The sequence below is a fragment of the Pleurodeles waltl genome, chromosome 1_1 (assembly GCF_031143425.1).
Source record: "Pleurodeles waltl isolate 20211129_DDA chromosome 1_1, aPleWal1.hap1.20221129, whole genome shotgun sequence".
Taxonomy (NCBI): Eukaryota; Metazoa; Chordata; class Amphibia; order Caudata; family Salamandridae; genus Pleurodeles; species Pleurodeles waltl.
The window spans coordinates 936,260,897-936,282,647 of NC_090436.1; the positions used below are offsets into that span (position 1 = coordinate 936,260,897).

Consider the following 21,751-nt stretch of genomic DNA (forward strand, 5'->3'; position numbering starts at 1 on the left):
CCTGCGGATACCACAGTATACAATCAGGTCATAGCCAGGACTGCAGCTTATCGGGGGTAACCATGCACACTGAACCACTGGAAGAAGATTGTTTAATACATTATCTTCAACAGTCTAGGTACCAATGCAACCCAATGTTACCAGGCATGGTAAAACTCACAGACCAAATTTTTAATGAGCCTGTGAAATCCAGAATCATCACACCTAGGATAGAAAAGAAATATAAGCCTGTTCCCTCTGACCCAGATTGTTACTCATCAGGTGCCTCCTGATTCAGTGGTGGTTAGTGCAGCACGAAAGACGGCAAATAGCCAGTCTTCAGGAGATGACCCCCTCCTGATAGAGAGCAGGAAATTTGACGCTGCAGGGAAAGAGTTGCACCCCAAGCAGCAAATCAGTGGAGACTAGCTAATTCTCAAGCAATGCTATGATAGAGCTCATTGGGATTAGATGCAGGATATTGTATAGCATCTCCCAAAAGAACACAAAAAGAGGGCACAGCAAGTAGAGGAAGGGCAAGCCATCAGTAAGGGGCAATGCTCTATGGATCAATTGATCAGGGATATTTGCTTACGCTTTTGCCCCTTCTCCCACTCCCATTTCTGGTCAACAAGTTGTGTCAAACGTCATTCAACATGATATTCATAGCACCAACATCAGCCTTGGTGCACGACACTACTAGACTTATCTGTAGTACCACACTCCAAACTCCCAAGCAGACCAGATTTGTTAACACAAAACAAAGGTCTAATTAGGCATCCAAACCCCAATGCTCTCAATGTAGCTATTTGGCTCCTTAAGTCATAGAACTTGGATACTTAAAACTTCCATCTGAATGTATGGAAGTCATTAAACAAGCACAAAAACCCACTACTAGACAGTGGTATGCAAACAAGTAGAAAAGATTTGTCTAATTTTGTCAATCTAAAACCATAGATCCACTTACAGCATCAACACAATATATTGTATGTTACGTATTTCATTTACAAAAAGCAAATGTAGCTTTGTCCTCCATAAAAATACATCATACTGCAATATCTGCATACTTACAAACTATTCAACATAGTTCTTTATTCAGAGTTCTTATTAAAGCCTTCATGGAAGGATTAAAACACATCATTCCACCTAGAACACCACCAGTTCCATCATGGAATTTAAATATTGTACTTACAAGACTTATGGGACCACCTTTTGAACCCATACAGTGTTGCCAAATTCAATTTCTAACATGGAAGGTTGCCTTCCCGCTGGCCATTACTTCTTTAAGAAGAGTTGGTGAAATACAAGCATTCACTCTTGAAGAACCATTTTTCCAAGTACACAAACATAAGGTTGTACTAGGAACAAATCCAACATGTCTACCAAAAGTATCTCCTTTTCACATCAATCAACCAGTGGAATTGCCAGTCTGCTTTCCACAGCCAGATTCTGTTGCAGAAAGAGCTCTTCAAGAGCTCTGATGTACTACATAGACAGAACTAAACAGTTTAGGAAAACAAAACAACTTTTTGTAACTTTTCAACAACCACATACAGGCAATCCTATATCAAAACAAGGTTTAGCAAGATGGAAGGTTAGATGTATACTTATGTCAAAGCAAAAAGACAACTTTTATTCACTCAGAAAGCACCTTCTACAAGAAAGAAAGGTGCAACAATGGCTTTTTTTTTAGGAAACCTACCAATGGTTGATATATGTAAAGGAGCTACATGGTCAACCCCTCATGTATTTACTAAACACTACTGTGGTGTTTTCTCACAACAAGCCACTGTAGGGCAAGCTGTCTTAAGAACATTTCAAGCATCTTTAACTGCTACAGGGTAGCCACCGCTTTTTGGGAGGACTATCTGCTTTGTAGTCTATGCATAGCATGTGCAGCTACACATGCCAACAAACAGAAAATGTCACTTACCCAGTGTACATCTGTTTGTGGCATGTTCTGCTGCAGATTCACATGCGCCCTCCCTCCTCCCCGGGAGCCTGTAGCCGTTTAAGTTACATTTAAATTTGTACATATGTATATATCTCTATTCCATTGCATGGACATATTTCTTTATACTATATCACTCCTACCTTACCCTCTGCGGGAAAACAATCTAAGATGGAGGTGATGCCCATGCGCAATTGAGCCGAAAAGGAAGAGTCACACGGTCCCTTGACTCGGACTTCTTCGAAGAAAAACAACTTGTAACACTCTGAGCCCAACACTAGATGGCAGGACCTGTGCATAGCATGTGAATCTGCAGCGGAACAAGCCACGAACAGATGTACACTGGGTAAGTGACATTTTCCATATATAATACAATCTAGTTCCAAAGGGATTGTGAATATTTGTCCTACCAACACTCAATTACATGGATCCTAACTGATTGAAACAATGGTAAACAGATACAGCAGAATGTTTAAATTAATGGACACTCATAATCCATGCCGATAGACTAGTTCAAGCCACAGAAAAAGCCTTGGAAGATTATAAATTGACTGAGGAAGGGCCGAGAGGTTTTGAGGGACTCAAAAAATAAATTAGATAGGCACGAAAAGTTCAATATAAGTTTTAAAAAATTCAACAGACAAAAATGATTACCGCAGGAAGGGTGTACATGTTAGCAAGACTAATTAATGCAATGTATAGTAGACAGGTGATGGATCCAGTCCAAGACCATTAGAAATGCCATCCAGTGTGGAATGCTCTGAAGTGAGTCCGGGGTATGCGGGAGCATCAACGACACAAACCAAGTTGGATTTCTCAGGGGAAATAAGATTGTTACAGATGTCAACTCGCAGGAGAGGCAGATAAATGTCAGTCTGGAAATCATACCAACCAAAAAACGAGGCAGAGGAGGAAGCGGAAGCAGGAATACAAAGAAATGTCCAGGCACAGATGGTAATCTTGTAATTAATCAGTCTTCAAAGGTCCTTAATTACAAACATCTGAATCTTTTGAATAAAGGTCTGACATTTTGTCCTAGTGCAGGAATGGACTTGGCAACATCAAAGATAGATTTATATAAATTCTGTAGGAAATTAAAAAAATATTTTGCAAACGGACCGCTCAGAAGGCGGGATGTAGGAGCACCTCAACCCATGTTGAATTTGATGAAAAAGGATATTGCCCCAATGCATGACTTGTGGGATTTAGAACATGAAGTAAGCTTTATACCTAGGCGGGATGAGGAAGTCTTATCAGGTGGGCAGTTTTGCATGGAAATGGGAGTGGATATTGATCAGAAGTGTGTGGATGTAAAGTGAAATCTAGATTTTTGCCCACAATTGCCACAAGGCAACACAGTGGATGTGTTCCAGGAATTGATGGGTGATGACTTAAGGGCAATATTAGGAAGGAAAAACCAACATCATGGCTGCACATATAATATCACAAAAGATATTTGGTGGGCATTGCAGGATCTACTTAAAGATTAATATTGTGATAAAAGTGTCAGACAAAGGGGGAAACATAGTTGTAATGGACCATAGTGGATATAGTCAAATTGAGAGGCAACTATTGATTCAAGACAACGATGAGAAACTAAAGGAAAATCCAACGAAGGAAATCCTGAGGAAATTCCATGATAAATTGAATACCTGGCATGAAAGGGGCCTGCTAGAAGATGAACTAGACCATATGAAAAAAGATACCCGATAGCACCAACAATGTGTTGCCAAAAATACATGAGTGAGTAATCCCCCAGGATGTCCAATAGTGAGCTCATGTGACAGTACTGTATTGGAGAATAAATCAAGGTTTTTAGACATTTTATTTCCATGTGACAGCACACTCATCCTATATCTGAATCTATGGATTTATTTTTTATTTTTATCGAATCAATGGCATACCATGGAAACAAATGTATGACAACAGTGGATGCAGTGTCACTATATATACCGCAAAACATTAGGATGCTCTGAGCCTGTGCCTATTTCCTGGGTAGTAGATCATTGAGTCTATGGGAGCACACAGATGCTGCTAGAAATGAAGGAATTTCGTCTCACCAATAACCTCCTCATTGAGAGTGAATATTACATTCAAAATTAAGGGACAGCCATGGGAACCTCTTTTGCTCCAACCTATGCGAACCTTGCAATAGGTTATTGGGATGCGGAACGTGTGGGCAGAGGAAAATGCTGATGTCCTCGGTAAAGTCATTCTTTGGGTCCGCTTCATAGACTATTCCTAATTTGGGAAGGTGAACAGGGTGAATTGGAGGGGTTAATAAATTCACTAAAACATAATCCACTTGGATTGCAATTTACATTTCAGACAAACACCCCAAAAAATTGGGGAATTTGAGGTGTATATGGATTGTGATAAGATCTTCACAAGCTTATACCGTAAACCCACCAGTTGTAATAGTATTCCATTTGCCAACAGCTCACATCCTGAAGCACTCAAGTGGAGTGTGCTGCATGGAGAATCTCTAAGAGCTAGAAGAAACTGTTCTGAACTAAATAACTTAAAAATACAGGGTGAGGAGATGTTTCATATTTGTAAAGCGGGTATCCAGTATCTGTATTGGACAACGGCATGAAAAGAGCTATGGAAAATAATAGGGAGTATCTATTCTAAAATAATGAGGGAAAGGTGATCAAGATCGTACCATTCGATATATTATGGACTATAATCGTTCAGATAAGGGAATCAAAATAGCCTTGAAGAATTGGAAAATCATAAAGGAAGATGAAGAGTCAAAATATTGGGTAGCAGAGTGTCCTAGAATCATTTCCAAAAAAAACCCCATCCCTAAATGACTTGTTGGTAAAAAGTTAACTAACTTTTCAGGGGTGTGGGGCAAGAAACTGGCTCAAGTTTGGAGGTTTTTATTTTGTTTTTTAAATGCACTAAATATAAAGCATGCTGGTACACTAAAAACATGACAGATTAATTGCTTTTCTGGGTCCATAAGGAAAATCAGATAACTGATATCATACGAAACCTTATTTGTAGTTTATTCCCTAGAATGTGGTTGTGGCACAAGATATACATAGGGAATAGTGTTAATAAACTGAAATTACACACATTGCAACATTTAAGAGCAATAACAGATTATTCCTGTGTCACTGCCAAACACATTTGGGAACAGTGGTGATAGAAGGATGTTTGCTATTATGGCATCCATCATGTGAAGACCAATGGGAGAAGCTTGTGAATTGACCCATAGGAGAGTAGAGGTTGATTATAATTGGAACGGAAATACCTTGGGTTCTAAATTCGGATGCTGAGCTTTATGGGCATTGATGAACAAATCATTTAAGTTGCTCATTAGGAGGAGATGCTTTCTGAGACCTTGGTTAAATCTGTACTTTAATGATATTGCAATTGTAGAATGTAGCAGAATTACTGCTGTCCTTCCAAACATATACTGTTTATCTCCTCTTGATGAAATATGTTGTCATTACATGATCGGTTGCACTTCACTTATCCTCTCAATTGATACTGCAGGTTTCTTTTTTTAGGAATTATATTTTATAATTTATTGTACTTTATCTGGGAGCAACAACTTGAGCAAAACACTGAGTAATCATGATTATATATATATATATATATATATATATATATATATATATATATATATATATATAATTTTTTTTTTTTTTTATTTTTTTTTTTTAACCCACATATAAAATGTGGATTGACTGAGATTGTATAAGGCTAAGATAAAATTTATTTTCACACACTCGGTGTGTACACCTTTACGACTGATTGTACTTTATCATTTGGGAGCAACAACTTGAGCAATCATGATTATAATTTTTTTTTTCTTTCTCCCCCCTACATATAAGGGATGTGGATTGATTGATTGTATAAGGCATAGACAACATTATTTATTTTCACTTGCTGTGTGTGTACACCATTACGATAGGTTGTGGGCAAATAGGAGAATGTTAATTTAAATTGACTTTTTTCATTGCACTATGAGATGGCCCAGTTGAAGGCTTTTGCCAAAACGCGTAGGCCAGGTTTTTCGTTGTGACACCTAGCACTTTAAAGGGGTTTTTATTCCATAATTTTAAACAGCAAGTTAATGTGTACTGGTTTGTGTTGTCTCTTGGATTTGTCCGAAGCTAAAGGTTGTGCATTGGCACAGGAGACCTGGGAGAAAATCATGTGTATATGTGTGTGTATGTGTGTATGTATATGTGTGGGGGGTGTATGTGTGTGTGGGGGGGTGTGTGTATGTGTGTGGGGGGGTGTGTGTGTGGGGGGGTGTGTGTGTGTGTGTGGGGGGGTGTGTGTGTGTGTGTGGGGGGGTGTGTGTGTGTGTGTGGGGGGGGTGTGTGTGTGTGTGTGGGGGTGTGTGTGTATGTGTGGGGGGGGTGTGTGTGTGTGTGGGTGGGGGGGGTGTGTGTGGGTGGGGGGGGTGTGTGTGTGTGGGGGGGTGTGTGTGTGTGGGGGGGGTGTGTGTGTGGGTGGGGGGGTGTGTGTGGGTGGGGGGGTGTGTGTGTGTGGGGGGGGTGTGTGTGTATGTGTGTGGGGGGTGTGTATGTGTGGGGGGGGTGTGGGGGGGTGTGTGTGGGGGGGGTGTTTGTGTGGGGGTGGGTGTGGGGTGTGTATGTATATATGTGTGGGTGTGTATGTATATATGTGTGTAGATATGTGTGTATATGTATATATGTGTGGGGGGTGGGTGTGTGGGGGGGGTGTATGTATATATGTGTATATATATATATATATATGTGTGTGTGTGTGTGTGTGTATATATGTGTGTGTATATGTGTGGGGGTTGGGAGTGTGGGGGGGTGTATGTATATATGTGGGGGTGTGTGTGTATATGTGTGGGTGTAGATATGTGTGTGTATATGTATATATGTGTGGGGGGTGTATGTATATATGTGGGGGGTGTATGTATATATGTGTGGGTGTAGAGGTGTGTGTGTGTATATATATATATATATATATAATGTGTGTACATGTATATGTATATATGTGTGGAGGGTGGGTGTGTGGGGGGGTGTATGTATGTGTGTGTGTGTAGATATATATGTGTGTGTGTAGATATGTATGTGTGTGTGTGTATATATATGTGTGTGTGTATATATATGTGTGTGTGTATACGCCCAATACCTTTTTTTGGTGATTTCTTAGTGTCTTGAGGAATACTCCCTCCTTTTCTAGTTATGTTTAAAATGTTCTGCCTCCAAGCATGCTTGCCAGCTTAGCTTAAAGAATATAAGGAACTGCTGGCTATCCATAGACTTCCTCCATAATGCCAAGGCTGTATAAGGCTACTAGATGAAGGGATCTAATTTTCACTCTTGGGCATTCGTCATGATAGCCTATTCAAGAAATGCTTTTGCACAAAGGCAGAATTTACAACCACTATTTCACCACAAATCAGTGGAAGTTGTCTTCTGGCAGTCTTCCATCCTAGTCATGGAATAGCAAAATTTTGCTTTTATTATTGGAACTACTTCCATTTTGTTAGTCTCAGATTTATTTTTTTTAGCATAAAGAGGAATCTTTCAATAACATGTGAATTAAAAATAGAGTAACTTGTTTGTAAAAATCCTGAAAGGGTACAGGTCCAATTTTCTGACCAGACTAGACCAATGCTTTTAATAGAATTTGATTTTGGCATGTATGGTATACATTCCTTGTCCCTGTGTTTTAGCTAATACCCATTTTTTTAACAGGAATTTTTCTAGATGCAGAATCTGATTGCAAAGCTGAGAATCTCTTCAAATCACTAAGGCTTTTCTGGAGATTAAAGCTGTGCTTGATTACATGTTGGTAGGTCTAAATGGTGATTTCACATTGTTGGTCTTTCTAGTTTTTTGGTGTTTGTCAATTATGTAATACAACAGTGTGACTGTCCTCGAAATGGAATGAGGCTCAGTTCATTGTGCAAATATGAGCCACATGGAACTGACTTGTGCTTTGAAAAGAAACAACCTGTTACCAATTGTTATGCTTGGGTCAGTATTTGTCCAGGAATCCATGGGGCCCGTCATCTGTGGCAGGTTTCCTTCCTAGCCCTGGAAGAGCAAATTTTTGCTTATTAGTAAATGGGTTTCCATTTTCTTGGTGACTGAATACTATGAGCAAGATACTCATGGTTACTTATGCTTGGTAACATGTTTCAATGTACTGTTTCACTACCATCCTTAACTATGCTTTTTCTTACGGTATGTCTTATCTATATTTTTGGGAGGATAAACTTATTTTAGTTTTCTTTCCACAGTACGAAGTTGAGATGTCCCTGGACCATGGTTTTGGTGTTGAAATGTTCATCTGTCTTTGCATGATCTTCACAGGTGCGTGCGCTCTTTCAATTTCAGTTGTCTGTGTATGCTTACTACTTCACTTCAGCAATGAGCCATAGTTTATTAGTCATGGAATAAAACACAAAGGTTTAATTTACTTGTAGTTTTGCAACTTGAAGGCTTTGCGTTCTCATGCTGTGCCTGTATTCTACCATCTAGTAGTTGGCACTGGAATCCACCCTACCACCCCTTATCGAACAGCAAAGGCCATGAGGGCCCTCAATAGAGGATCCTTCTGGAGGGACTACCTCATAGACCACCAGGCAGGGCTTCAGTCGGCAAGCAGCTCAGCAGTAGTAACCACTCGCAAGACAGCCCTTTTCCTGAAAACTGGGCGGCAGAGGGCAAGCCACAAGCAATAGAGCCTTTCTTAGAGCACAAGTGTGTGTGTGTGTGGGAAGTTGGCTCTGTATGCACTATTTCAAGGTAAGGAGTAGTATGCACAGAGTCCAAGGGTTCCCCTTAGAGGTAAGATAGTGGCAAAAAGAGATAATACTAATGCTCTATTTTGTGGTAGTGTGGTCGAGCAGTAGGCTTATCAAAGGAGTAGTGTTAAGCATTTGTTGTACATACACACAGGCAATAAATGAGGAACACACACTCAGACAATTCCAGGCCAATAGGTTTTTGTATAGAAAAATATATTTTCTTTGTTTATTTTAAGAACCACAGGTTCAAATTCTACATGTAATACTTTGCATGAAAGGTATTGCAGGTAAGTACTTTAGGAACTTTGAATAATCACAATAGCATATATACTTTTCAAATAAAACACATATAGCTATTTTAAAACTAGACACAGTGCAATTTTCGCAGTTCCTAGGGGAGGTAAATAATTGTTAGTTCTTGCCGGTAAGTAAACCACCTACGGGGTTCAAGTTTGGGTCCAAGGTAGCCCACCGTTGGGGGTTCAGAGCAACCCCAAAGTTACCACACCAGCAGCTCAGGGCCGGTCAGGTGCAGAGTTCAAAGTGGTGCCCAAAACACATAGGCTTCAATGGAGAAGGGGGTGCCCCGGTTCCAGTCTGCCAGCAGGTAAGTACCCGCATCTTCGGAGGGCAGACCAGGGGGGTTTTGTAGGGTACCGGGGGGACACAAGTTAGCACAGAAAGTACACCCTCAGCAGCACGGGGGCGGCTGGGTGCAGTGTGCAAACACACGTCGGGTTTTCAATTGGAATCAATGGGAGACCAAGGGGTCTCTTCAGCGATGCAGGCAAGGGGGGGGCTCCTCGGGGTAGCCACCACCTGGGCAAGGGAGAGGGCCTCCTGGGGGTCACTCCTGCACTGGAGTTTGGATCCTTCAGGTCCTGGGGGCTCCGGGTGCAGGGTCTTTTCCAGGCGTCGGGATCTGAGAGTCAGGCAGTCGCGGTCAGGGGGAGCCTCGGGATTCCCTCTGCAGGCGTCACTGTAGGGGCTCAGGGGGGACAACTTTGGTTACTCAGTCTCGGAGTCGCCGGGGAGTCCTCCCTGAAGTGTTGTTTCTCCACAAGTCGAGCCGGGGGTGTCTGGTGCAGAGTTGCAAGTCTCACGCTTCTGGCGGGAAACGCAGTTGCCTTGAAGTTGCTTCTTTGGAAACAAAGTTCCAGTCTTTGGTGAACAGGGCCGCTGTTCTCGGAGTTTCTAGGTCCTTTTAGAGCAGGGCAGTCCTGAGGATTCAGAGGTCGCTGGTCCTGGGGAAAGCGTTGCTGGAGCAGTTTTCTTCCGAAGGGGGGAGACAGGCCAGTAGAGCTGGGGCCAAAGCAGTTGGTGCCTCCGTCTTCTCTGCAGGGTTTTTCAGCTCAGCAGTCCTCTTCTTCTTAGGTTGCAGGAATCTGATTTCCTAGGTTCTGGGGAGCCCCTAAATACAGAATTTAGGGGGGTGTTTAGGTCAGGGAGGGCAGTAGCCAATGGCTACTAGCCCTGAGGGTGGCCTCCTTCCAAGGGGCGGGGGTAACATTCCTATCCCTATTGGGGGGGGGGGGGGGGGAGGTCCTCCATCTGCAAGATGGAGGATTCCTAAAAGTCAGTCACTTCAGCTCAGGTTGCCTTAGGGGCTGTCCTGACTGGTCAGTGACTCCTCCTTGTTTTTCTCATTATCTCCTCCGGCCTTGCTGCCAAAAGTGGGGCTGTGGCCAGAGGGGGCGGGCAACTCCACTAGCTGGAATGCCCTGTGGTGCTGGAACAAAGGGGGTGAGCCCTTGAGGCTCACCGCCAGGTGTTACAGCTCCTGCAAGGGGGAGATGATAAGCATCTCCACCCAGTGCAGGCTTTACTAGCCACAGAGTGACAAAGGCACTCTCCCAGGTGGCCAGCAACATGTCTAGAGTGTGTCAGGCTGCTAAAACCAGTCAGCCTACACAGGTAGTTGGTTAAGGTTTCAGGGGGCACCTCTAAGGTGCCCTCTGGGGTGTATTTTACAATAAAATGTACACTGGCATCAGTGTGCATTTATTGTGCTGAGAAGTTTGATACCAAACTTCCCAGTTTTCAGTGTAGCCATTATGGTGCTGTGGAGTTCGTGTTTGACAGACTCCCAGACCATATACTCTTATGGCTACCCTGCACTTACAATGTCTAAGGTTTTGCTTAGACACTGTAGGGGCACAGTGCTCATGCACTGGTGCCCTCACCTATGGTATAGTGCACCCTGCCTTAGGGCTGTAAGGCCTGCTAGAGGGGTGACTTATCTATACTGCATAGGCAGTGTGAGGTTGGCATGGCACCCTGAGGGAGTGCCATGTCGACTTACTCGTTTGGTCCTCACCAGCACACACAAGCTGGCAAGCAGTGTGTCTGTGCTGAGTGAGGGGTCTCCAGGGTGGCATAAGGTATGCTGCAGCCCTTAGGGACCTTCCCTGACATCAGGGCCCTTGGTACCAGGGGTACCAGTTACAAGGGACTTACCTGGATGCCAGGGTGTGCCAATTGTGTAAACAAAAGTACAGGTTAGGGAAAGAACACTGGTGCTGGGGCCTGGCTAGCAGGCCTCAGCACACTTTCAATTCAAAACTAGCATCAGCAAAGGCAAAAAGTCAGGGGGTAACCATGCCAAGGAGGCATTTCCTTACAGTGTGTGTGAGGGGGGGGCAGGTTATAGGCATTGGATTCCTCCAGGAATGGTGGTCCATCACCTCCAACAATTGGATCTTAAATATAATACGACGCAGTTACTACATAGAACTCACCAGGCCACCTCCTTCTGTTCACCCAGAAGACATCACTCACTCATCACCCTGACAGACATGAAATTGGGACCTACTAGATATGTCAGGACACATCATACCAATCAAAGCAACACAGTACCTGTTACTTTGCTGAAAGTAACAGATACGCTCTCCAAACCCCCACCCCCCACCCCTTGCTAACCAGGACCCCAGTGACTGTGCGCTCTCCCTCTAAATGTGGTTGTCCCTGACTTAGTACACCTCACAATTGGCATACTGGTGAACCCAGGCGAGTCCCTGGTATATGATACCTAGGTACCCAGGGCATTATGCCACGCATGGGAGCCCATGAAAAATGTTTCTACAGGCCTGCCATTGCAGCCTGTGTGCAACGGTGCAAACACCCTTGCATTACAGGTCACTGCACCAGTCACTGAGCCTCTTACGCTTGCTGTGATTATTATTAATTAAATGGCTGTAAAGCATAATAGCTTCTCCCACATGGGGATGTCCCAGCGCTGGACTAGCTGTAAGAAACATTAAAGTGTCTTAAGTTGTTAAAAGGCCAGGTTTTCATGTTTTTTTCTCCAGAAAAATACTATGGTAGGTGAGCCTTATGTCAATAGAAAGCAGTTTCCATTGTGTGCCTTAAAAGGGGAAACACCCACCAGATCGAGCTTGTTTTGGTTTATGGACTAGAAAGAGTAAAGTACCTGGATCTCAAGGCTCTACAAGGAGCGTATGGTTGAAAAAGCTTTTGCAAATAGACTGGGCCTTTCTTAGTGTGGTCTTGGTAAATTAGGACCATAGCCTCTTCACTCCTATTAATTGGGAGTGAAGATGGGAAGTGATAGTGGCATTTTGGTATTGGCAGAATTGGGCAAGCAGTCACATTTTGAATCACTTGCCATCTCTGAACAAAGTATTTGGGTAATCCAAGGAAATTACCCTGATCCTCATAGGATCAAGGCATACGCCATGATTTCTTTTGACGATCAGCAGAGAAATTCCAAGAATTTCCACCTTGACCTTACCAAAAGAAAGCATGAAGTTTGTACTGCATAAGTTTGAGGCTCGAAAGATGATTCCCAAACACTGTTTCAAGCAGTTCTTTGCATCCATTTAAGTTGCTGAGATGCATTCTTTAAAGGCCTGTTACCTGTCAGGTGTTTGGTCGGAAATTTACACTGTAAATTGTATCATCAGCATAATAGAAAAGCCACAATTAATTGTGGGACTTAAATAATCTCTGATGCCCCCTTTGTTTAATCAGAGGCTTAGCTGATCTGTAGGGACCCAACAATACCAATTGAAAATATTCTGTTAAGGAATGCAGCCATTTTAAAGCAGTATCTCCAATTCCTACAAATGCTATATCAAATTGGTATTGGATATGGTGATGCTAGCTAGCCTAGGGAAGGTAAAGGAATCTCCTTGGTGAAGTGATCAGTTTCCATTAGGAAGTATGACTGCCAGCTCTTCGCCCAATGCATCCCATAGATATCTGCTGCTCGTTTGACAGATGCATTGTACAGTCTGGTGGTGGCAGTTGTGATGGGTGTAAATCTATGCCCTCCTGATGAGTCTGCCTCCTGGTCTTGTCAACCCTATTCTGCATCACTTTCCAACTTCACCATTTGCTAATGTACTACTCCTTATAGAACTGCTCTTGTTCTTGTGGAGGTTCTGGAGTAGTAGGTGTTCTGTGTCCACCAGTATTTCTTCCACTGTTATCTTGTGGTTTGACAAGGATCTTGAGCAGTTTCAAAAAGTAGTTCTTCTGCAGCAGAGCTACTATTTTGGCTTTCAGCCACTGCCTCTTTGTGACTTCCCTTTCGAGAGTCTAGTCTCGTAGGTTTGCCACACCCCCATCCCCATTGGTGTAGTTCAGTTTTGAGCTTTGGGGTTCTGTGAAATTGTGCTGACCATGACACCTGGGTGTTTGGTCATTAATGGTGTATTTGCAGATTGTGGAGTTTGAATGTAGCTGTGACAGATTGACACTGTGCATCCTTAGGCATGCTCTGTCCAACGTTTTTTGGTGTTTCTTCACTTTCTAGGCCAAATTAGCTTTCCTAATGTTCAACCCTTCTCACTCTGCCTCCTCTGAGTATTTCCTCGTTGCTCCTTAAGGACGTTGTGCATGGTCTGTGACTCACACCTTTGTAGTGTGACCACCTAGGTCTCCTAGCACTTATGCCTTTGTCACCATGTGCTTGACCAGCGTGTCAGCTTGTGTGGCAATTTAGGCATACAGTAAACTTAGGTTCGATGGCATATGTTGCTGCAGATACACATGTTTTGCACAGTCCGCTGCCTGGTGTTGGGCTCGGAGTATTACAAGTTGTTTTTCTTCGAAGAAGTCTTTTTTGGTCACGGGACCGAAGGACTCCTCCCTCTTCGGCTCCATTGCGCATGGGCGTCGACTCCATCTTAGATTGTTTTTTTTTCCGCTGTCGGGTTCGGACGTATTCCTTTTCGCTCTGTGTTTCGGTTCGGAAAGTTAGTCAGAATCTCGGAAGAAAGCGTCGGTATTGTTCCGTTCGGTATCGGGATAGTTAGGTACATCGACACCAATCATCGGAAGACTTTGGGGTAGCTTCGATTCCCCCATCGGGGCCTGGTCGGCCCGACCGCGTGCGACATCGAAGCCGATGGAACGGACCCCGTTTCGTTTCTGCCCAAAATGTCACAGTAAGTATCCTTATACAGATCAGCACTTGGTCTGTAACTTGTGCTTGTCCCCCGAGCACAAGGAGGATACCTGTGAGGCCTGTCGAGCCTTCCGGTCCAGAAAAACACTCCGGGACCGAAGAGCCAGGCGGCTACAAATGGCGTCCACGCCAACAAAACAACGTTTCGACGACGAAGAGGAAACATTCTCGGTTCTGGAATCAGAATCTGACGTCAAACAACAGCAACAAACAGTGAGTAAGACGTCGAAAAATAAAACCATCGAGAAGACAAAAGCCCAGGGGACGCCACTGCCAACAGGCCATGGCTCGACCCATAAAACCGGCGACCCGTCGAAGGTGCCGAAAAAGGGCACGCCCATAGCGAAGACACCCGACTCCGGTCGAGGGACCGCCATGGAGCAACCTCGGGGCCGAGATAGCGGCTCCGAGAGGCAAAAACAAGATGCCGGCACCGAAAAACATCGGCACCGAGACACACTGCCGAAAGTCACAAAAATTCTGTCGGTGCCGAAGCCAAAAAAAGATTCTATCTCGGCGCCGAAAAGTTCCACACCTTCATCCTACACAGAGGAACAAGGAATAAGTGGCCAGATGCACAGATTTGGACAAGAGCTCCAAAGTGTAGAATCAGACTACACACAAGAGACTGTACATCCAGCAAGACACAGGGAAGATATCAACCCTGCCCCCAATAATGAGGAAAAGAAGGATCGGACTTCCCAAGGATGACGCACAACCACAAGCCAAAGTGGTTAAAAAAGTCACGCCTCCGCCCTCTCCACCACAACAGGCGTCGCCGGCACAAACACCGCCACAAATGCACTCACCAGCGCAAACTACCATAAGTCAAGATAATCAGGATCAAGACGCTTGGGACCTATGACACCCCAGTGCCGGACAATGATCCCGATTCATACCCCACAAAGCCGTCACCGCCAGAGGACAGTACCTCATACTCTCAACTGGTGGCTAGGGCTGCAGAATTCCACAATGTCCAACTGCATTCAGATCCTATAGAGGATGATTTTTTATTTAACACCCTCTCGGCTACACATAGCCAATATCAATGTCTCCCAATGCTACCAGGGATGTTACGGCACGCAAAACAAATTTTTGAAGAGCCCGTAAAATCAAGAGCCATCACCCCAAGGGTGGATAAGAAATACAAACCACCACCCACAGACCCAGTGTTTATTACTTCGCAGTTACCACCTGACTCCGTAGTAGTAGGGGCAGCTCGCAAGAGAGCAAATTCCCATACATCTGGCGACGCCCCACCTCCGGACAAAGAAAGCAGAAAATTTGATGCGGCAGGAAAAAGAGTAGCATCACAGGCAGCCAACCAGTGGCGCATCGCAAATTCTCAAGCGCTGCTGGCCAGATATGACCGCGCACACTGGGATGAGATGCAACTTCTCGTAGACCATCTTCCCCAGGAATACCAAAAAAGGGCGCAGCAAATAGTTGAAGAGGGACAAACTATCTCAAACAATCAAATCCGCTCTTCACTGGACGCAGCTGATACTGCAGCGAGAACAGTCAACACTGCTGTCACCATAAGGAGACACGCTTGGCTCCGCACTTCAGGCTTCAAACCTGAAATCCAGCAGGCTGTCCTTAATATGCCCTTCAACGAGAAACAACTTTTTGGCCCTGAAGTGGACACAGCCATTGAAAAACTTAAAAAGGACACAGACCCGGCCAAAGCCATGGGCGCACTCTACTCCCCGCAGAGCAGAGGCTCTTTTAGAAAAACTCCATTTAGAGGGGGGTTTCGTGGCCAACCCACAGACACCACCAGCCAACAAACAAGAACCACACCATATCAGGGTTCATTCCAAAGGGGAGGTTTCAGGGGATATAGAGGGGGTCAATTCCCAAGGAGTAGAGGAAGATTCCAGACTCCAAAAACACCTCCACCTAAACAGTGACTTTCAAGTCACACAACCCCTTCACTCAACACCAGTGGGGGGAAGACTAAGCCAATTCTACCAATCTTGGCAGCAGATTACAACAGACAATTGGGTATTAGCAATAATCCAACATGGCTATTGCATAGAATTCTACAAATTCCCACCAAACATCCCTCCAAAAACACGCAAAATGTCACCACAACATTTAGAACTTTTAGGACTAGAAGTTCAAGCACTACTTCAAAAGGGTGCAATAGAGTTAGTACCAGTACAACAACAAAACACAGGAGTTTACTCCCTGTACTTTCTAATTCCAAAAAAAGACAAAACATTAAGACCAATATTAGATCTCAGGACACTAAATACCTACATCATATCGGACCACTTTCACATGGTCACACTACAACACATCATTCCACTGCTCAAACAGCAAGATTACATGACCACATTAGACCTAAAAGATGCATACTTTCATATACCGATACACCCTTCTCACAGAAAGTACCTAAGGTTCGTATTCAAAGGAATACATTACCAATTCAAAGTGTTGCCATTCGGAATAACAACTGCACCAAGAGTGTTCACAAAATGTCTAGCAGTAGTAGCAGCACATATCAGGAGACAACAAATACATGTGTTTCCTTACCTGGACGATTGGCTAATCAAGACCAACACAGTAAAAAAGTGCGCAAACGACACCACATATGTCATACAAACCCTTCACAAACTGGGTTTCTCCATCAACTATACAAAATCACACCTCGAACCGTGTCAGACACAACAATATCTAGGAGCAACCATCAACACATCAAAGGGAATTGCCACTCCAAGTCCACAAAGAGTGCAAGCATTCCACAAGGTTATAAGTGCTATGTTTCCAAACCAAAAGATACAAGCAAAATTTGTGCTAAAACTTCTAGGCATGATGTCATCATGCATAGCCATTGTCCCAAACGCAAGACTACACATGCGACCCTTACAACAGTGCCTAGCATCACAATGGTCACAGGCACAGGGTCAACTTCAAGATCTGGTGTTGGTAGACCGCCAAACATACCTCTCGCTTCTATGGTGGAACAGCAACAATTTAAACAAAGGGCGGACATTTCAGGACCCAGTGCCTCAATACGTTATAACAGATGCTTCCATGACAGGGTGGGGAGCACACCTCAATCACCACAGCATTCAAGGACAATGGGATGTACACCAAACAAAATTTCATATCAATTACCTAGAACTGTTAGCAGTATTTCTAGCGTTAAAAGCCTTTCAACCCATAACACACAAATACATTCTTGTCAAAACAGACAACATGACAACAATGTATTATTTAAACATACAAGGAGGAACACAATTGTGCCTCCTAACACAAGATATGGCAGTGGGCGATTCACAACAACATTCGCCTAATAGCACAATTTATTCCAGGGATCCAAAACCAACTAGCAGACAACCTTTCGCGAGACCACCAACAAGTCCACGAATGGGAAATTCACCCCCAAGTTCTGAACAAGTACTTTCAAATTTGGGGAACACCCCAGATAGATTTGTTCGCAACAAAAGAAAACGCAAAATGCCAAAACTTCGCATCCAGGTACCCACACCGCGAATCACAAGGCAATGCTCTATGGATGAGTTGGTCAGGGATATTTGCATACGCTTTTCCCCCTCTCCCTCTCCTTCCATATCTAGTAAACAAGTTGAGTCAAAACCAACTCAAACTCATACTGATAGCTCCCACATGGGCAAGACAACCTTGGTATACAACTCTACTAGACCTTTCACTAGTACCGCATGTCAAACTACCCAACAGACCAGATCTGTTAACACAACCCAAACAACAGATCAGGCATCCAAACCCAGCATCATTGAATCTGGCAATTTGGCTCCTGAAATCCTAGAATTCGGACACTTAGACCTCACACAAGAATGCATGGAGGTCATAAAACAAGCTAGAAAAGCTTCCACTAGACACTGCTATGCATCTAAGTGGAAAAGATTTGTTTGCTACTGCCATACCAATCAAATCCAACCATTGCATGCCTCTACAAAGGACATAGTGGGATACTTACTACATTTCCAAAAAGCGAATCTCGCTTTTTCATCTATAAAAATACACCTCGCAGCAATATCTGCTTACCTACAAACTACTCATTCATCGTCTCTATTTAAAATACCAGTTATTAAAGCATTCATGGAAGGGCTAAAAAGAATTATACCTCCAAGAACACCACCAGTTCCTTCATGGAACCTTAACATCGTCTTAACAAGACTCATGGGTCCACCTTTCGAACCCATGCATTCCTGTGAAATGCAATATCTAACCTGGAAAGTCGCATTTCTCATTGCAATCACATCCCTCAGAAGAGTAAGTGAAATACAGGCATTTACCATACAAGAACCATTTATTCAAATACACAAAAATAAAATAGTTCTAAGAACAAATCCAAAATTTCTACCAAAAGTAATCTCACCATTCCATTTAAATCAAACAGTAGAATTGCCAGTGTTCTTCCCACAACCAGATTCCGTGGCTGAGAGGGCACTACATACATTAGACATCAAAAGAGCACTAATGTACTACATTGACAGAACAAAGCTAATCAGGAAAACAAAACAACTGTTCATAGCTTTTCAAAAACCACACATAGGAAATCCAATCTCTAAACAAGGCATTGCTAGATGGATAGTCAGATGTATTCAAACATGCTATCTTAAAGCCAAAAGAGAATTGCCTATTACACCAAAGGCACACTCAACCAGAAAGAAAGGTGCTACAATGGCCTTTCTAGGAAACATTCCTATGAGCGAAATATGTAAGGCTGCAACCTGGTCTAGGCCTCATACATTTACTAAACACTACTGTGTAGACGTACTAAATGCACAACAAGCTACAGTGGGCCAAGCTGTACTAAGAACATTATTCCAAACTACTTCAACTCCTACAGGCTAAACCACCGCTTTTAGGGGAGGTAACTGCTTTATAGTCTATGCAAAACATGTGTATCTGCAGCAACATATGCCATCGAACTGAAAATGTCACTTACCCAGTGTACATCTGTTCGTGGCATTAGTCGCTGCAGATTCACATGTGCCCTCCCGCCTCCCCGGGAAGCCTGTAGCCGTTTAGAAGTAGATCTTAAATCCTAAACATTTGTACATTTGTAAATAATTATTATAAACTTTTTATGTACATACGTATTCACTCCATTGCATGGGCACTATTTATAGCAAACAACTCCATCCTCACCCTCTGCGGGGAAAACAATCTAAGATGGAGTCGACGCCCATGCGCAATGGAGCCGAAGAGGGAGGAGTCCTTCGGTCCCGTGACCAAAAAAGACTTCTTCGAAGAAAAACAACTTGTAATACTCCGAGCCCAACACCAGGCAGCGGACTGTGCAAAACATGTGAATCTGCAGCGACTAATGCCACGAACAGATGTACACTGGGTAAGTGACATTTTCATTTTCTATGTGTTCGAACACAGGCCACCCCTTACTGCACATTCTCTGATGCATGTGGCTGAAGTCCCAGTTAAAAGCATGCATTTCACCAGTGTTTGTGTTTTTTAGTGACTTTGAAATCCACTGTTTATTTCGAGGTGGAACACCTCTTTTGATGACTTCTTGAAAAACCAACAAGGGGGTGGGGGCGTGCAGTGTGGGGAAATCGGTACATGTCAACCAACACAGTAACTTCTTAGTTCTGCATCTAATGTCATTGAATATAACCCCCAAATCAACTATGCCAAACAAGACCATTCTGGGTCCGACACTAGATGGTGGAGTAGTGCACAGCATGTTAATCCAGAAAGTTTCACGCTGCAAACCACACTATTTTGGTTGTGCGCAACAATCTGATGCTGCTTTGTAAAGAAATCAAGTTGGTCTAAGCATGGAACGATTCTAACTGGAAGCAGACAATTGCTTATTTGTTGTGTTGCTGTCAGTATATTCTATATAAAATCTTTCATTTAAACCAGTTGAACAGCTGAAAATCAATTTTGGTATATTATGCTGCTACTATTGGATGAGAAGCTTATTTTTTACTTTTTTTTGTTTCTAGAAAGCTAGACCAAAGACCCCAATTAATGCGTTCTGTATTAACCTGGCAGAGTATATGGCTTCTCTTCAGGAAAGTAGAAGTAGCACTAACCTCGACACCCCCTCATTTTTCTAGCAAACTTGGCCTGCGTTTTCACAAGGCAGCTTCCCTGGTTTATTTTGCATAGGTGAGCAACCACATTAATGGTCCGATTACACCAGTTTTGATATGTGCAAGGGTTTTAGGAGAGGAAGCAGCCTGGCACTTGGGGCTGTGGGAGACTTGGAAAAGCTTTACACTAGCAAAATTGTTTTTTGCTCCATATAGAGCTAGTTTTTAAGTTGTGGAGTTGGGCTTTGGTTAACAAGACAGAAGATGTGGGTACAAAAGTTAGTGGATGTGGTCCTTGTCGTCCATCATGAGTAGCATTTCAAGTAGCCACTAACTAATAGATGGGTAGTGAGTTCCTGGATAGCCTGTACTCTGGTCGGGAGAAGGTAGACTTAACCTGTACTGGTTAACATGTAGCAATGGAGCTGTCCACTTGTTCACTGGATGTGAGCATACCTCCCAGAGAGAGGGACTTGACTGATTGCAGTGAACCACGTTGAAGCTGATGAGACCCAGGATTCTTGGCATAGTCATGGAAGGCAGAGTTTTTCAGAGGCTGCGCTAAGCTTGGCTTTGTTGTCTGTGATCTGAGGTTCAGTTAATGTGGTATCAAGGTGATGTGAAGACTGCTCAAATGTATGGGATTTAAGGCTTACCTATTGTGGGTTTAGGTGAGGAAAAAATTTATGTTCCTCTTGTCAGTTGCCTTGAATGCATAGTGAACAGATACTGTTTTTTTCTCCTTTTGAATGTTAACATTTTTCATAACCGAATTAACTGGTACACCATGTATAATTAAAGTCTTAATAGTTGATTTTCTTTGTTTTCTTATAGATTGTTACAACCCATGAGCACCTAAACACACCTGCCTCCATCAGAAAGGACACATTTTGGAAGCAAACTAAATTGGAAGAATTCAACCAGTGTAGATGATGGAAAAACAATCCTGGATTCCTCTTGTATTGTCGCATTCTTTTCATGGCAGTTGAGGCAGCTACTGAATTGTTTGTACCACCCTGGATCAACATCTTACTCTGCTCAGATTCACCCACCTTCTGTAATGCCACAATCTTTTTTTTTAATTTTTTTTTAAAACATTTTTTCTGGAAGCCCTGTTATTCACAGCCACCACCCATGCTTACTTTTTGCTGTGGCCAGGCAGTACATTTGGAATGGGTCTCTATAAAATGGTTAAATAATAATAAAAAATAATTTTCTAAATGAGTGCAATTTTTTTTAAGCCATAAATGTGCTTATCTTTATTTACCATTGAGAGTTTGCTGGTTCCTCCAATTAGCACAGGAGTCTTGCTTCCTTCATCAGGAGTGTGACAGTTTCTACTGGAGTATTTACCCTTCTCCCAGGGTGCTAAACACCTTTCCTCGTGAGCCTTGCATGTGTGAGCCTTAATGTACAATTTCTAGCTGTCCTTGTCCCGCCCTTTGTGAAGAGGGTTGGGGGTTCTGGGCAACATGGATTGTTCCATCCACATTTTAATAGCCACAAGTGTGATTTACATTTGTATTGGGCCCCCTGACCATACCTCTTTTAAAAAAAAAAAGAGATTTTCATATTTTATT

At 43.2% G+C, this 21,751-nt stretch overlaps 1 long non-coding RNA gene and 1 other non-coding gene across 3 annotated transcripts in view; both read left to right on the top strand.

Annotated features, from left to right (window-relative positions):
- Nucleotides 1-21,392, top strand: part of LOC138289218 (uncharacterized) — a 36,861-nt gene extending 15,469 nt beyond the window's left edge. For both annotated transcript variants that reach the window (XR_011202549.1, XR_011202548.1), the window contains 3 exons: nucleotides 7,630-7,726; nucleotides 8,178-8,250; nucleotides 21,006-21,392. This is a non-coding gene — a long non-coding RNA (uncharacterized lncRNA). The remainder of the gene's footprint in view (nucleotides 1-7,629; nucleotides 7,727-8,177; nucleotides 8,251-21,005) is intronic.
- LOC138292240 (small nucleolar RNA SNORA24) lies at nucleotides 7,922-8,046 on the top strand. Its single transcript, XR_011202619.1, has one exon. It is a non-coding gene; the product is annotated as a small nucleolar RNA SNORA24 (small nucleolar RNA).
- Nucleotides 21,393-21,751: the final 359 nt, after the last annotated feature.